A 17,799-nucleotide genomic window follows, 5' to 3' on the forward strand; every position below is an offset into this window, starting at 1 on the left:
CATGGTAAGAGCACTGGTTTTGGGGTCAGACAGACCAGAGTGAGGCCCAGTCCAGATTCTTCTGCTGCCTTGCTGTGTATGTTGTCTAGCAAATCGTGGAACTCTCTGAGCCTCAGTATCCTCATTTTAAAATGGAACTAATTAGAGCTAGCTGGCATGTGTTTTTGTAAGGTTTAGGTACATAGATAGGAGGTTAAATTTAAATTTCTTTTCTCTCTAAAATTCACTTAAATCTCCCACACTGAATAATGTAAGTTACTCCTGTCTGCTAAACAGGGCTGCTAGTTCCCTAGGGCAGAAACAATCCAGCAACAGTAACCCCATGAACCAGCAAGGGAAAAAAACAATGGAAGTTCAAAAGGTGCTGAAAGAGTCTGGAAAGAGATTTTGTTCCATATCCCCTCCCCAGCTCAGGACTGACCCTTCATAACCCAAGTGTCTTGGAGGGGAGAGTGCAGCCAAGAGAAATATTTGCAGAGGTTAGAGGTGCCTGGAAGAAGTTGAGGCAGACACTTACACCTGACTATGTCTTCACAAAGGTGCAGAATCACAGAATCCCGTGCTATCTTGGGGCTCGGGAGGACTCCTGGGGCAGCGTGGCATCCTTTTGGTGGTATTCATGGTCATGAGGCTGGTTTACAAAAGACAGGAGGTTGGGTGGAGACACACAGCACACTCAGGCGAGGAGACAGGACTTGGTAGACAACAGCCTGCCCATTGCTAAGGCAAGAATCCGTGAGTGTCCCATGGGCCAGGGGAGTGCTGCAGAAGCCAGCAGGGCCTGAGCCCTCAGTAAAAGGCTCTAGGGCAGACAACCAGGGAAAGAGACAAGAATGTCACAGGAGATCAGCCTGAGTCCACAACCAGGGCCTCTGAGAATCTACAAGTGTGCCCATGAGAACACCTCATAGGCACCTGCCAAAGGGCGATGATTCAAGCAGTCCTGTAAGGGGTCCCTTTTCCCTTCATCCCCACCTCTACTCTGACTCTGAGAAAGCCAATCAGTCACAGGGATAGGAAAGAAAGGTAAGGATATGTGAAAAGAGAGATTACACTGCCCCACAGTCCCCACTGCAGATCCCTATCGCTAGAGTTGTGGGGTGGGGAGGCAGTATTGAATGAGATGAGATATTGAGATATTGAAGGGTAAAATATCTATTTATTTTGGCTGCACCAGGTTTTAGTTGCAGTACATGGATCTTTATTGCCACACGTGGGATCTTTAGTTGCGGCCTGCAGTCTCTTAGTTATGGCATGTGGGATCTAGTTCCCTGATCAGGGATGGAACCTGGGCCCCTGCATTGGGAGTCTTAATTCTTGGACCACCTGAGAAGTCCTGAGATATTGAAGTTTTGACCTCATGTCGAGAGGACCATTTAACATCTGAATTGAGTGTAAACAGATAAAACAGAATTTGTTTTCATAACTTAAACTGATGAGAAAGCAACAGATGGAACTGTCCAAGATGTCATCAAGGGGCCTGCAGAGCACTGGGGGTGCAGCATTTGGAGGGCTAAAGAAATCCTCTTCTTGGTTGTGCCTCCTTTGAGTTCAGACCACTCAATAAATTGGGTACATACATCAAGTGCTTAACTCAGGCACTGCTACTTAGCTCAGCTGTCAGATGTCAGTGATTACTACTATTATCTTTATCTTAACATTCATTGCAAGCTGATTTATAGCTTTTAGTCAATGTACAGAAACACAGTACACCTATTAAGTAAGAGGATGGAAACAATTCTTACTCTGCTTTAAAAAATTTAGAAAGCTCCTGTCTTCATGGGGAAAATCAGAACCACCTACAAAACCAAGCTGCTGTGTAGTAGTCCGTTGATATATTATAATTCAGAGCTGCAAAGGCCCTTCTCACACCTCAGAACACCATGGTGATATTGTGTCTGTCACCAGCTTCAGCCACAGAGTTGGAGCAAGAGGTTACTGATGTGACTGGTTGTCTTCCCAACACCCCGTTAACGTGTAATGAAAGTCAGACACTGTGGGCCTCCCATCAGAACAGGGTCCCCAGCATGAGCCTTCCTTTCATTGTCTCTCCCTCATCAAAATCTTCCTGTCCTAGGGCTCATTTCTCCTGGCCCTGCTCTCTGCTTTCCTAGAATGTCTGATAAACCAAGCCATTTGTTGACAGAGCTTCAAGAGGCTGAGGGCTCAAATGTGAATTCCTGTTCTGCCATTTACTATCTAGGATCCCTGGGCAATTTTCTTTCCTTCACTTGGCTTCTGAATGTCCATCTGCAAAATGGGTCTTGTAGCGCCTGCCCTGTTTATCTCACAGGGTTATGCTGGGATCCAATTGCAACTGTCAATGAGAGGGTTAGGAAAACTTTAAAGCACCATATAAGTAACTTTGAGAAACTCAAGTGTGTAATGTCCTCATTCATTAAGTCCACATAACATTCTGCATGTGAATAGATTGGACTCCAGTAGACTTCAGAGGTGGCAATTCTAGCAATGTGATAGGGTCGGTATGCAAAGTATGTTTGACAAACTTCAATCTGTCCCACAAACTACTTTAAGATCCATTGGTGTTGCTGATACTAAAATCCCCTTAGACTCAGTGTTTATCTTGTCCACTCCAGGATCTGCCACAAATTTACTGTTTAAAAAGAATATAAAATTACTGTCAAAATAAGAGGCTTCTCTAGGACCATTCGCTTCTTTCATGTACACACTGCTCGACTGGGCACTCAGCGCCTTCTCAGCAGCCAACACTGTGGCTCAGCCCAGCCCTCCTCCTACATAAGGGACTGCATTTATTTGATGCCCCAAAGCAGGTCCCCTCACTGGCAGAACTGGTCAGGCTCACCTGTGCAGCCCACTGGCCCAAAATTTCTGAGGAAAGGCATTTGTCCTCAGTGCTGACAAGCACCACAAACTCTCCCAAGCCAAGAAAAACATTCCCATTGTCCCCCAAGAGGTAATGTCCAAGTCCAGAGTGGCTCCAGCCTGAATCGAGCAATTAAATTTGCGTCTGCCCCTACCAAACCTCAAAAATGCTAACATCTTGCACGTGTCAAGAGGGTTATTTATAAAACTATTTGCTTGTCAACCGCAGGAGGACATTCTGTACTTTTTTGCTGGAATATTGTATATTTATGAACCATGGCTTGAAAACTAACTTTGGCAGGAATATCTATGGGCAAAAAAATTCTATCAGCCCCTCGCACAGCGCAGCCTGAGTTCAGTCACTGAGGTGCAGTGGTGGCTGGGCAGGGTCCTGGTAGAGAGCTAGTCCGTGGCTTGCTGCGGCAGAGAATGAATTCCAGATGTGTGCTTCGTCAGGGGAAGGATTTCAATTTTAGATAAGAGGCTTATTTTCTCTCTCCCTCTCTGTCTTTTTCTTCACTCTAGCGCCGCATTCCCAATTTTGAGTAATTAGCCTTAAACATGAAGAACATGCAGTCTGTTTGCAGCCTGCTGCCCCTGATGCTCTAGCACCCTGCTCCCTGACCTGGTGAAATCTCCCAGCTTGGAGAGCTAGCCTTCTGAACTCCCAGTTTCGGATCTACTCAGCTGTTCCTAGCGTGTGACACACAGCCATTTGGTTAGAGAAGAGGGGACTGGTGTGATAGGGGGTAGACTCTAGTCTGGGACAGCAAAATACCTGCAAGAAACTGTTTCCCACTCTTCCCCAAAGACTGCCCCCAGGGGGCACTTTCATCACATCCCCGCAGTCAGTTTCATCAGCCATAGGGTCTTCTGCTGACAGGGATGCTGAGCCTATCCATCATCACAGCAGATTTCTTGCTCTCTCTTGAGCTTGAGCAGTGAACTTATGATTCATTTTTCTTCTCTCTTCAAGACTGAAGGGCCCGAAAGGGGAGTGGCCTGTGAGCGTATGCATATTGTGCGGTGACAGATAAAAGAACTCATATCCGGGGACCTAGAGAGACCCCAAATCTGCACATGCATAGGGTGATGTGTAATTGATCCTCATGCAGTCTCTGCAACATTTTCCATAACTGTGATGCCCATATTTTTTCTTAATATATTTATTTTATTGACGTATAGTTGACTTACAATGGTTCAGGTGCACACCAAGGTGATTCAATTATACATGTACATATATACTATTTTTCAGATTATTTTACATTATAGGTTATTACAAGATATTGACTATAGTTCCCTGTGCTTTACAGTAAACTTTTGTTGCTTGTTGCATATCTATTTTTTAAATTAGAAATCCAGCATTCTATTCATTCTAAGTCCTTGTTTTTATTCTTAGAAGCCTTTGAACCTTGACTCAAGGGCTTATTCCTAAAAGTCTTGAGCTTTAATGTCCTACACACCTGGTAGGTATACTTGGAGATAAAACTGAAATCCCTTTAACTAATTTCCTTACTACACTGCATAATAGTAATGTTAAGTTATTATCATTATTGCCATTTATTGAGTATTTGGTATTTAGCACACTCTATTTCTGATTCTTAGAAGTGTAAAAGATTTTGGCACCCTTACTTTTCAGGTTAAAAAAGCTGAACCACAGAGAGGTTAAACAGTTTTCTAGTAGACACGTGACTGATTATAAGTGGAACTGGTATCTGAACCCAGGATGTGTTGGTTCTGTGATGAGAGAGAAGAGAAGAGATAAGAATTTAAGGAAGTGGGGAAGAGGGGGAGTTAAAGCATAAAACAAGACCATCAGCCCTTGGGAATTGGGTGTTGTTGACCCCAACTGTCCTTCCAGCCTCAGCTGACCTCCGTGAGTGAGGCACACTCTCCCTGCGTGGAGGGCCCAGGGCCCAGACCTCCTGAGTGGGATAGGAGGTCTCTGTGGGAGAGGACTTGTGTGATCCTTGGGTCTTTTGGCAATGGAGGCATCCGCAGATCCAGCAGGGGGTTATTCAGGGCCAAGTCAGGAATCTAAAATCCCTGAAAGTTCTGGGGCTGGTGACTGGGATTCAAACTCCCCCAAGCATCTCTCCATGCCAAGGTCAGGGCGCAGAATCAAGCTGTCTCTGTGCTCATTCCTCTCCTGCCCCGGTCTCGGTCCACCCCACCCACAGTTGGTACCTGGCCAGCAGATAGCAGTGCCTTCTAGGGGAGCCAGGTCCTCAGGCTCCGGAGGCTATGGGAGGGCCTCCAGGGGTGTGAGGGCAGTCCAAGGCCATAAATCCCTGGCCTGGGTGTGGGCACAGAGCCAGCGGGCTCACTTAGAGAGCTGTGGACAGGGAGGGCCAACTGCTTGAGGAAAGACCTCAGGCATCCTCCAGACCTTGGTGGGGAGGAGGCTGGGCCTGGAGGCTTCATCCAAACCCATTTCGCTTCAGGGAGTCACTGAATTTCTGAGTCTCCCCCTCTTTATGAGACTGTGTGATTGTGTCAGAAAAGCCCCATCCATAAAGTTAAGCCCCAGGCTGAATCAACTCCTTATTCTACTGATGTGTGAATTTAAACATGTCTCTTGATGCCTGAAAAATGGGAAGAACACTTTAAAATCTAATAAAGACTAGAAGTTGTGTATTTGAGCTCTTAATTCAGATTGTCTCCTTCACTTCTTGGGGATGTGACTTTGGATGAGTTACTTAATCTCAGTTTCCTAGTCTTTAAAATGGAAATAATGAAATGACTGTTATATAGAAGTGTTGTGAGGATAAACTAGTACATGAATATAACCAAATTTGGCTCCTGGCATGCCAGTGCTCAATAATTGTGAGCTTTTAAAAAGTACTATTAATTTAACTTCGTGGAAATAAAACCATAGGAATGGTAATGTGCTTGGGACACTATATATTACTGTGTGGAATGAGTCCCTATAAACAAGGAGGTAAATTAAATTCAGAAATGTACCAGATTTGGCCATGCTGCATAGCCAAGCATCACTGGTTTGGGAAATGAATTCATATCATAGATGATAATAAAACTGCTCCCAGGCTGACCTTAGTGAATGGAAGTTTATTTGCTGGGGAGGGAGGAGAGCAGGTAGACCAGTTTGTGAAAGGGAGGGATGCTCTAGATGAGGCTGTTCAGTGACCATGTTGGTGCAGTTAGACCTTTTGAGAGGATGAGGCCTCTAGAATGTACATTTCCCCAGCACCCAATGGCCCACCCTTGCTCAAGGCCACCACCTAAGGGAAGAAGGACCGTTACAAATTGGGAGGAATTTGTTTTTCAGATTTGGGCTCTATCTCAGGCAGCAGAGGTTAGTGGGAAAAGCAACTGCATTGAAGGCAGAGAATCTTAAATTCACATCTCCTCCTAGCCAGTTCCTCACTGACCTTGGACAACTTACTTAATCTCTTTGAACCTCAGTTTCCCCAGGCTCTAAGTTGAAGACAATAAGTGCCTATCTCTGGTTTTCTGTAAGGATTAAAAGAATTAAGTAGTAGGTGCCTTTCTGTTCCTTCCTGCTCACCTCAGTGAAATAAACAGTTGGAAAATATTACAAAATAAGAGAGCCCTCCACTATAATTAATGTCCTGATGGCTGCGTACTAGATACTGGTAGACACAGGATCAACTTCAGTCAAGATGGCAGAATGAACAGAGGCAAGGAGTCCTGCCCTCTCAACATAAGAAATACCAAACTAAAAAATGTTTTTCATTTTTAACAAACTTTTTGGCTGAAAATCAGGAAAGAAAGTCAGCAGTTGCCAGGAATGAAGAAAGAAGACAAAATTATTTAGATGCAGCATGTCTTACAAGGGAAGGAAATCACAGGCTTGGGTCTGCCTAAGGAACTGTGGAAACTATGGCTGCCCAGGACATGACGTCTGGACTGTGTAAAGTTTTCAGTTCACAGAGTCATTTTTTTCTGGTGTGCTAGCAGGAAAGTAGATAGACTGTAGAAAGATTAATCCTGAAATATCCAGAAAATTCTATTACCAAGAATTCCCCATTCTGCTGTTTTCATTTACTCAAGGTTTTACCATGTACACCAGGAAATGATTGTTCTGACTTTGCCTTTAACCCATAATCACTTAGCGTGTGTAGCTATTTCTCTTTTCTGTATTTCTCAGCTCCTTTGGAGGGAAATGAGAGACCCTCCCCAGGTAAGGATGGAATAATCTGACCATGGTTTTAAGGGACAGTGAGCTTCTTTCCAGTGCATTATTAAACGCTATTTACAGAAGGAAGGATGAAGACAAAGGCTTTTATGGTGGAGGGCATAAAGGAGAGTCCAAGAATGAAGGTGCAAAGGGGTAGACAGCAGTTTGGTGTGGAGGGAGGGTTGTTCAAAAGAGGAAAAGGCCTGGGGTTCAGGTAAGCGGAGGACATTGCAAATGGTTCCATTTGAACCATACTGGGTTTGCCAGTCATCAAAGGATCTGAGGCCAGAATGATGTGATCTGAGCCCTGAGGGGAAGAGAATTAGAGTTAGCAAAAAGCTTTGTACCTGCCACTAAATGTATGATTATTAGGGCCATGTGGCTTTAAGATGCTAAAGAAAAACTCACTCAGAATATATTCCTACAGAGGAGAAGGCTGCAAATGCTTACTTATAAAATATCATTGCTTTAGATTCTTAAAAATGCCCCCAATTTAAATCTCCAGCTGATTTAAAAAAAAAAAAATTCTAAGTCACTGATGTAGAGAAGGGAATAAAGAAAATAAAATACAGCTATATCATTTACTAGCGGCATGGCACAAGGATATCACTTTTTTTTTTTTTCTGAACCTAAGTTTCTTCACCTATAAAGTGGGAATGATTAAAGTACCCACTTCATTAGGAACATTGTGAGAATTAAGTGAAATAATGCATTTAAATATGTGTAAAATGCAGTGATGGTTCATCATAAATGCTATGAATGACTGTGGTTTGGACAGGGCTGTTTGCCCAAGATGCCCATTAGTCGTCCTAGGACCTTAGAGGACTTTACTTTGCAAATGTGTTCGTAGATGGAGTAATCAAGTGTATAGAGCTCTAGTTTAGACAGTTTGAGATTGTATCCCGTGTGTGCCATTTTCCAGAGGGGTGAGTTGGGACATATACTGTGTAACCTCACTGAGCTTCATTTTTTTATACACAAAATGGGAGTGATGACAATACCTACCTTAGCAAACTCTCAAAGAGTGGATGCTGTTATTAATATTATGCGAACAAGGTCCTTCCTCTGTTTGGCTTTCCCTCAGTGACCTCTAAAGAGAATAATCACCATATTCACTGCAGGGATTTTATACTCAGTACGTCAGTGGCCAGCAGACTGACTACAGTGACAACAAGTGTGGCGTCTCTCATCTGTACAAACTTGATTCATCACAAATTTATCAGGTCAAGAATTCCAGACAATATTTTTTCAGCCTTCACCTGCAGACCATGAAGAGTATGGTGGGGATCCATAGCACCTTCATAAAGTTCACATTGTTACCAGAATAAGAAGCAGGAACGGCCATCCACTGGGGGAAAGATTACAATAAAGATGTTTAGATTAGAAAAAACATCTACTCCTCCAGTTCACAAGAACATCCCTTCAGTGAATACACAACTGCAAGAGGTTAAACATTTAATAAGAATCAAGCCCCTGAACTCGCCACAAGGACTTCCGGCGGAGGAGGACGTGTGTAATGCCCGCCTCAGGAACATGGGAGTTAGCAGTGTATAATACGTATGGTCCAGGAAGCAGGTAAGTCCTGATGCTGGAGCACTTTCAGATTTAAAAGGCAAATCATCTTCATGTAAAGATGGTGAGAAAGTGTTTCTATTAAAATATGTTTTGAATATTACCCCCCAGAAAAGGCAAGTTCCAGATTGGTTTACCTTCCCCTTTGCAGATTTGAGCTTTTGATGTACTCTAGATAAGACCCATGGTGTTGTCCTTTTTTTTTAACTGTCTTTTTTGTCTTTCCTCCACCCATTATGAAAGAAAGCACAATGAGGATTGTATATCCCCTACAGCCACATCCTGTACTAGGGACCCCATCTGAGCAAATTCCAGATTCTGGTATTCAAATGACACTGCCATGTTTGCTGAATCTGAATCACCACACGATTCCTCATCCTTACAGGGACAGCCCAAATATTGGCAGAAGAAATCAGAATTAATATTACTAGGGCAAACAAGAAGGAGGAGGCTTGAAATTACTTAAGCGTAAAGTCAGTTTGCAGTAAACAAGCCTAGTTGCTTGTCCAGAAAGAGAAGCTTCCATCTCTGCGCCTACTTCTCCCATCTCTTTTGAAATTTGTTACAGAAAGACAAAGGCAAAAATATAGACTTGAACTCAAATTAAGTGACAAGTGAGTCAAAGTACTGAGTGGGAAGGAATCTCTGATTCATGTGCCTCTGATTGCAGTTTGTAATTTCTCCTTTCATGTTTAATGGGCTTTCCCGGGCAAGCCTGCGAAGCCATGCAGCAGCCATGTTCTGGCTTCTGGGTCTCCTCCCTCATGTCACGTGCCTGGGCTGTTCCAGGGTCCAACCTCATTGATGGGGCATCAGAGGCAGACAAAGAAGTGTGAGCATGTTGGCAGGAACGTGTGGAGTGCTGGAATATTAAAGCCTGGGAACAGGGAAGTTCAGAACCCAAATGGTAAGGGAAGACAGACCTGGTGTCAGCTTAGACACGTGGTTGACCTCTCGGAGTACAAGGCTCCCAACCTATAAGTTTCATAGGGCTACTGATGGCATTAGATTAGAGCATGGATATAAACCCTCTAGCACAGGGGCTGTAAGTGCTTTGTGACTTACTCATTCATTGTGTGTTCAGCCAACAAGTAAATAGTGCCTGATAATTTGAATACAAATCTCAGGCCCAGAAGAGGCAGGCACCTGCCTGAGGTTACTCACACAGTCATCGGAGTTCTGGGGCCCAGCTCTTAGGCCAGTGCTGTTTCCCTGACCTGGGCAGTAGCATCCCAGTTACTCTGCCACTCCTGGCTACTCCCAGGGAATCAAGGCCTGCCCTGTTTTGGAGGCATTCACCAACAGAGCATGATTTGGGGATACTTTGAAACCCCCAAATGTCCCAGGAGGCATCCTCATGGATTTTCCTCCCTCCTAATCTGAAGTTCTCCATGCTATCTGGATTAGGCAACAGAGCAGAAAGGGACTAACAATTCCTCAGTTCCATTATGTGTCAAATACTATTCTTGGTAGGTTAAATATATCTTCTTGTTTATTCCTCATAAGACCTCTTTGAGGTAAATATTTTTGTCCCCAGTCTGCAGGTGAAAAAACTGAGGCACAGAGATGTTAAAGTGACTACTTGGGTTAAATGGCATCTTCCTCAAAACACACACATTGAAGTCCTAACTCCCAGTACCCTAGAATGTGACCTTATTTGGAAAGCGTCATTGGGAATGTAATTAGGTAAGTAAGATGAGGTCATTGGAGTGGGCCCTAATCCAATATGACTGGTATCCTTATAAAAAGGGGAAGTTTGGACATAGAGTCATGCCCAGAGGGAAAACACCACATAAAGATGAAGGCAGAGAGTGGGGTAAAGCATCTAGACGCCAAGGAATGCCAAAGATTTCCAGAAAACCACCAGAAGCTGGGGGGGAGGCAGGGAACAGATTCTCACAGTCCTCAGAAGGAGCCAACCAAGTCAACACCTTGGTCTTAGACTTTCAGCCTCCAGAGCTGTGGCATAATAGAGCTCTGTTGTTTAAGCCCCCTGGTTGGTGACACACTGTTGCAGTCGCTGTGGCAAATTGATGTAGTGACTACAGATCCACAAATGACCACTTTGTTTGTCATGTCAGAAACCTGGGGGTCATTACTGATTCCTCATTCTCCTCTACCCTCCAGTCTGATCCATCACCAAATCCTACTGACATTTTCCTTCTTAATATTTCTAATTCATCACCTCTTTTCATCTCCATTGACATCACTGTCATTCAGGCCACTGTCACCTCTCAGCTGCATCACCACAATCTTTCTGCATCAGGTTTTCCTAACTCTTGCCCTACCCCAACATAAATCCATTTTCCTCAGAGTAGACAGGATAATCTTCATTAAATAAATCATACCGCATCACTCCCCTGCTTAAAAATATTACATTGTACCAGCACCAAGCTTCCTGTATCCTGCAGGGGAGATGGGAGGGAGGTTCAGAATGGTGAACACGTGTACACCCGTGGCAGATTCATGTTGATGTATGGCAAAACCAATACAATATTGTAAAGTAATTAGCCTCCAATTAAAATAAATAAATTTATATTTTAAAAATAGTAATAAAGATGAGAAAATTTAACCCCCCGCCAAAAAAAAATATTACATTGGCTCCCCAGTCCTCCTGAGGTGCAACCTGAACTTTTTCCTAGGCCAGCAGTCTAGTAGCTGTTCCAGTCCCACCTCATCCCATCCTTGATCTCTGTGTTTCATCCAGGTTCACTTGCTTTTAGTTATTCTTGTTCATCAGACTTCACCATTTTACTGTCTTTGCATATGCTGGTCCTTATGTTTGGAATGCTCCCCCCACCCAACATCTGTATTTCTGATCCTGCTAACTGCACTGTAGCCTTCAGCTTTCATCCTGGATTACTCCTCAGAGAGACTTGCCCTGGCTACTAGCTCCCTCTAAATTATTTCTGTCTTGTTATTTTCCTACTAGGCATCTTGTTCTTTTTCTTCTAAGATCTTACTATAATCTGTACCTATGTATTATTTAATGTATATACTTCCCAAGGAGGCTTTATAAGAATAGAGATCTTGTGTTTTGTACACCACTGTCTCTCTAGTTTCTAGTATGCAGTACCTGGAATATTGTTGGCACTCAATAAATATTTCTGGAATGAATGAAAGAAAGTCAGCATTAGCATTTAAACTGCGTTTGATATGACTCAGAGGTTCTTCCACCAGAGCATGCAGGCAATTGCCTCTTGAAGGTTATAGTTAAAATTAACTCATATAATTTCTGCTTCCCGTTATGATAGTGCACCTTGATTTTGACCAACCATCCCATCACTTTTAATTAAAAAGAACTATGAAAGCTAGATTAAATTCAAAGACAGAAATAACGAAAAAGAGTCTGTTTGATGGCATCAGAGAACAACCATGGCAGCCAAGACTTGAGGACATGAGATTCCAGGGAATAGAGACTCCAAGAGAAGTGAGCCTGACATTTGGCTCTGCTTCTTACCTTAAGGAATTTGCTGCATCCTAAACTGGGTGGGAGTGAAAAGGTCAACAAACCAAGCAGAAGGCAGCCAGTCAGAAGCTAAAAACTAACTCTCACAGAGCTGGAGAGACAAAGGTGAAGTTCATAGACGTTAGAATGAGGAGCTCTACTAAGCACTCTGGGCTTCCATTAAGACCAGGAGTAAAGACAAACTAACAAACTGGAAGCAGACTAACCCCTACTAATTCTCAGTTGAGACTCATCTCCATCCCTGATTGGGTAGGCAGGATCCACTCTTCCTGTAACTGCTGGCCAGAAGGAAATAAAGTTTTCCCTGGAGAGAGATGACATCATCTAAAAGCACCACAATTTCTCATACACCAAGTTCCACGTTTTCGTCATTGCAGCCCTAAGAAGTCTGTTGCCTTCGAAGAAGATGTGAATTCCACGTAAGTCTGAATCCCCTTGGACAAGCCCAGACATATGCCACGGGCAGAGCACAGGGTGAGAAAAGGATCTTGGTTGGCAGACAAGGCTGACAATTGGAAATTAACTGCGAGCTCAGCTGCCTGGAATTTCACTTTGAAAACAGAAAATCTTTTTCTGTCTACTGTGCAGCTAGCACATGGACATATGGAGACCCAACACAAATAACACACAGAGCAAATGTCAGCAAAGGAATGACTTCCCTTTCGACTAGTGATGAAAATGGCTTCAATTATTAGAATAATGTGATATTACAGATGGAAGGACTCTTACAATTTGTCTAAGCCAAACGTTTTAACCGTTTGCTTGCATTGACTGAGGCGCTGAAATGAGCAATGATCTTCCTCTGTCCACACAAAAAATTGAGTTGGTTCTTGAATATAGGCTTCTGGACTCCACATCCAGCCAGACTCCTTCCTTGGTTCACTGCCTCAGTGAAGCTCCAAGCTCAGACGATTCCAGCCAGTGGCCCATCAGCACTGCAAACAACTTCAACAAGGCTCTAAATGTCATGTTAGACATCAGATGATTAATGTGACTTCTCCCCAGCAAAGAGCCCTAATAGGAGAAGACAATGGGATTCCCATGGAATTCTTCCTCTCCCCAAGGATTCCACAACAATTTCCCATTTATAGTGTTGTCCTAATAAATACGCAGGAAGTCATAATTCACTGCTATTATTTAAAGTAGTCGTGTTGTTCTCACTTTCATAAAGTCACATTGGGCAGGGTGTTTTCTATCAAGTAAGCAGCTGGGCCTTTAAAAAACACAGAGCTGGCACTTCTATCTGTGCTGTTACCTTGAAAATATGGATGGAGCCTCAGAGTTTGGGAAAAGGGCAGCCAGTGAGGTGGCAGGAGGGCCAGGTTCTTATCCTTGTTTTCGTTTCTGGTCTGGATGCTTTGGGCAAATCTCTTAAACTCAAAATAATATGAACTCCTATTGAGCTCTGTGCTAGCAGCTGGTAAGTTTCATCTCCTGTCACCTTCAGGACAGGCTTCTAAGGTAGCAGCCAAGGAAATGGAGGCTCAAAGGGCTTATGACTTGAGTAGGGCCCATTGGAGCTGTTACGACAACTGAGATTCTAACTCAAATACAGGCTATTTGGCTCTAGAATCAGGATCTTCTTTGTTGTCTTGTGTGTGTTTGTTTTTTACCAATGTCTTGCTGCCTTAGCTTCCTCAGTTGCATGCAGCCCCAGTGGCACTGAAACCAGCCATCTCTCAGACATCTAAATAACCTCAACTCAAACATCTCCCCATCCACTGTCTGTGGCAGATTGTAATTTCTCCAGATCCTCAAGGGTATCTCTTTTCATGGGCATTTTTTACCTTGGTTCTGCAAGTCCTGTCTCTATCCATCCCACACCAACATTCCCAGATGAGAAATTCAGGTCTTAGGCATCCATAAAAGAATAAAAGGAAATTGCACCTAGGAATCCACAGGTTTAATGAGTTGAAAAACAATCCTGAGGGGTCATGAGAGGAGTCTGAGCTCACATTTCACCCTTCCTCATCCCACACTACCTGGCTAATTGTCTCTCTCCTTCCTCCAGGGCCCCAAAATGCAGCTTGGGTGTAGCTTGGGTGCAGCTTTTGGCCCTTTATCAAAAGCCTTGAGGTTGGCCAACATTTGTGGCCTGCCGGAACTCCCTGGCCAAGTAGGCATAGCCAACCAAGTGTTTGTCAATAACGCCAGAGTTTTCTCTAGATAGGAGTCTCGAGCATCTGAGAAAACAAGTCTTTTGCTATACATTATATGCAAAATCAAGGAGCTAAGAGAGATCAAAAATGGGTTCTCTGAACACAAATACCATGAACTCTTTTCAAAATCCAAATTAATACAATGCATTTATCTAAAGTGAAGGTACATACAATATCAGGTGCCTTTGCTTTAAGCTTGAATTATATCAGCTCTTTGTGGTATCTGGTTTTCTCACCAAATTCTGATAACAACTATTTATGATTCTGGTTAATTAAAGAGCTCACATAAATCCTTTACTACTTAAAATTTGATCATTCAATAAACATTTATTGATCAATTAGTCTGTGCTAGGCTCAGGTAGTCAGTGGTTAAGAAGATGAAGCTGCCTTCAAGGTGGTGGCAGACAGTAAATAAATAAATGTGTCTATTCACAATAAATAAATAAATTTGTATAACAGTGTTAGATAATGACTTGGGGATTTAGAATTCAAAGATCCACACCTGTATAAGTCTCCCTTTTAAATCCAGCCTGAAGAGTTCTGATTATTTTTACCATTATTTCCTGCAATGGTTTTAAGCTGGAACACACTCCAACCAAGAATGCAAGCCATGGTGAGAATTGGTGTCAATCTTCATTGGATTATGAACATGAAAATGTTTCTTCAGGGGATACAGGACACTATTTTAATAAATGCTACAGTCTGCACAGTTATAAGCTAGTTTAGTATCCATTTTGCATATAATACAGCGTGGATCTTAATTTAGACCTTGATGCCAAAGCTTTTCTCCACAGAAAGGGAAGAGGGCAGAGGAAGACAGCTCAGAAAGAGCAAAGTTCCTCCAAATCCCTCGCTTGTGCTTTAATCTCCACAGAGGTGCAATTAACCAGGCAGCCCCTTCCCACCGCTTTCATCACCCTCACTCAGAGAGGAGCTTTCTCTGGGTACAATCAAGTGCTTTCAAAGCTTGAAAGTCATGGCTTTTCAGCAAATGTAGCTTGTCTATTTCCATTTCATTTAGAACATGAAGGAAAGAGATTGCTCTTTGTCAAGTGGATAAGACACAGCGGGTAAAGAGGAAGACAAAAGACCAAGAAGAATCTATATTTTGAGAGCGTATAAGTTACTCTGTGGAGATGTTTAAATATACAGCTCTATGAACAGCCTTTTAAGAGTTCATAGACCTACAGAATGAAGAGTTGGAGAAAATCTTAGAGATCTATGAGTCCAAATCTATGCTTGACATGAGGGGAGACTAAGTCCTGAAAAGGAAAAGCAGTCTTTCTAAGGCTATGAAGTTAGCTGGTAGCTGAGTGAGGACTAGAACACTGACCCTCTGGTGCCCTTTCTGTCATTGGACTATTTCCACATTCCCTTTCTTTGCTTATCCTCTTTAATGTTGTTTTTATGAAATTTGTTCCAGCACATAGAAATCCTCCCTTTTGTACTAACCCAAATACTCTCCAGTTTGCAAAGGGGCAGTCTATATTCCACATACTTCAACAATTAACCTAGTTATTCTAGGAATAATTTCTGCTCCGTTCTCTGAAATCACCCCATTTGTAATCTGAGTCACACATTTGTTTGTATTGCCGCTTGCAAATGATAGTTTACAATTTAAACTGTCTTAAGTGAAAACAAAAATGGAAAACTTGTTAGCTGTAAAACTGAAAAATCCAGGGGTAAATTTACTTCAGTCATGACTTGATCCTGAGGCTCAGATGACAGGATCAGGACTCAGCAAGCTTTTCTCCATCTCCCTCTTCCTCTGAGTGAGCTCCTTTCTCAAATGCTTCGCTTCACAATACCAAAAGGCTGTCAGCAGCTCCACATTGAATCTTGTCCTCTTAACAGTGACAGCAGGAAGCAGATTTCCTCTTTCCCAGCAGTTCCACAGAATTCCCATGTAGGAGTTTCACTGGGTCTGATTGGGTGCATGCTTGCTGTTGGCCTGCTGTGTTCACCTCCTCTTAGACCCAGGAGATGGCTGTCATCATTAGATAATTGTCATGCCAGCATAGGGACACTTGATTATTATTATAAGACTTGTGCGCACCAGCATGCTGGTGTTAATGGCAAACTAAGAAATTGACAAGACTTGCTAAAGTCAGTTTTTGCAACCACAATACTCTGGTTTTACAGTCTGATGCCTCACTGGGAACTTCATGAGACTATAAGGACCTTGTGCCTGACGGGCAAGTTTCATCACCACCAACCCAAAAGGATTGTCCATAGGAAACTAGGGCATCTCAAGAAGTTTAGGTCTCTGAACATCCTACAGCCTGTTGTGTTTTGGTATATTCTGCTGATAATATCCCTTGAGCTTATCAGAATAGTCTGTAGCTTCTGTAAGAGTCAGTTCAGAGGGTACACTTTTTAAAGCTTCAGATAACCTTCTGCCCACGTCTGAATCATTTGCTGTAGCCACAAGAATATGGTGCTCCAGTTAATCTGGCCTGAGTCATACAGTGACCTGAGTAACTCCACATGATAGAAATTACTATAGTTTTGGATTCTTTGATAGTATATATTTTCTGGAGAATGCTGTATAGTTCCTAATACCGTGGAGTGTAGAGTCTCATTTCCAGCAAGGAAAATCAAGATGTGTTACCAGAAAAAGAGGAAATAGATGTTGGACAGAGAAGAGAAATGAAGAGCTATCACATGCTGTGTTCTCTCATTGTTTCATATGTTAATTTTAAGCTCCTTGAGGGTAAAAACAGAACTCAATATTTAATCAATAATCATTACATTGTTATTGAGTAGTCAAAAGCAAACAAGGGAGGGGGGATACCCACAGAGAACAAGATGCTATGATGTTCAATAAGACCTTAAAGATCAGACATTGCCTCAGATTTGGGACTCCAGTTTAGTGCGACAAACATGTGCTAAATATCTACCGTATGCCAAGCATGGTGCCAGTGCTGTGGATACAAAGTAGAACAAAATATAATCCCCACCCATAAAAGGCCTCATCTATTTGGAATAAGAACAGTAATACCACCATTTACTGAGTGTCTACAATATGCCTATATTCCACATTTTGTTATTCACTCGCCCAATCATGTCCAACTCTGCGACCCTATGGACTGAAGCATACCAGGCCTCCCTGTCCCTTACCATCTCCCAGAGTTTGTCCAAGATCATATTCATTGAATTGGTGATGACATCCAGCCATCTCATCCTCTGACGCCCTCTTCTCCATCTGCTCTCAATCTTTTCCAGCATCAGGGACTATACATTAATCTTAAGTCAGTACAACCCCTGAAAAATATGACATATTATTTCAATAAGATTTTACTGAGAACCAAAGAATGACACCTAAAATCTGATAGTGATTCGGAGGCCAAATAAAGTGTTGAGAATGCCCCAAATCACACTGTTCTTGTATAGGAAAGTGGAGAATTCTGGTTGCAAGGTGGATCATAGTCATTTCTGTTCATTTAGATATGTAGATATTAAGACAGCAGGCGGGGAAACAGGAAAAGGAAAACCCATTTCAAAAGCACTTTGAGCAAACCCTCTTTTCTAAAGAGTTCTGAAAAGCTCTTAAACCTTATTGCCTGCCGCTGTCTTTAATTTTACTTTTGAAC

Source organism: Ovis canadensis, chromosome 5, assembly GCF_042477335.2.
Source record: "Ovis canadensis isolate MfBH-ARS-UI-01 breed Bighorn chromosome 5, ARS-UI_OviCan_v2, whole genome shotgun sequence".
NCBI lineage: Eukaryota > Metazoa > Chordata > Mammalia > Artiodactyla > Bovidae > Ovis > Ovis canadensis.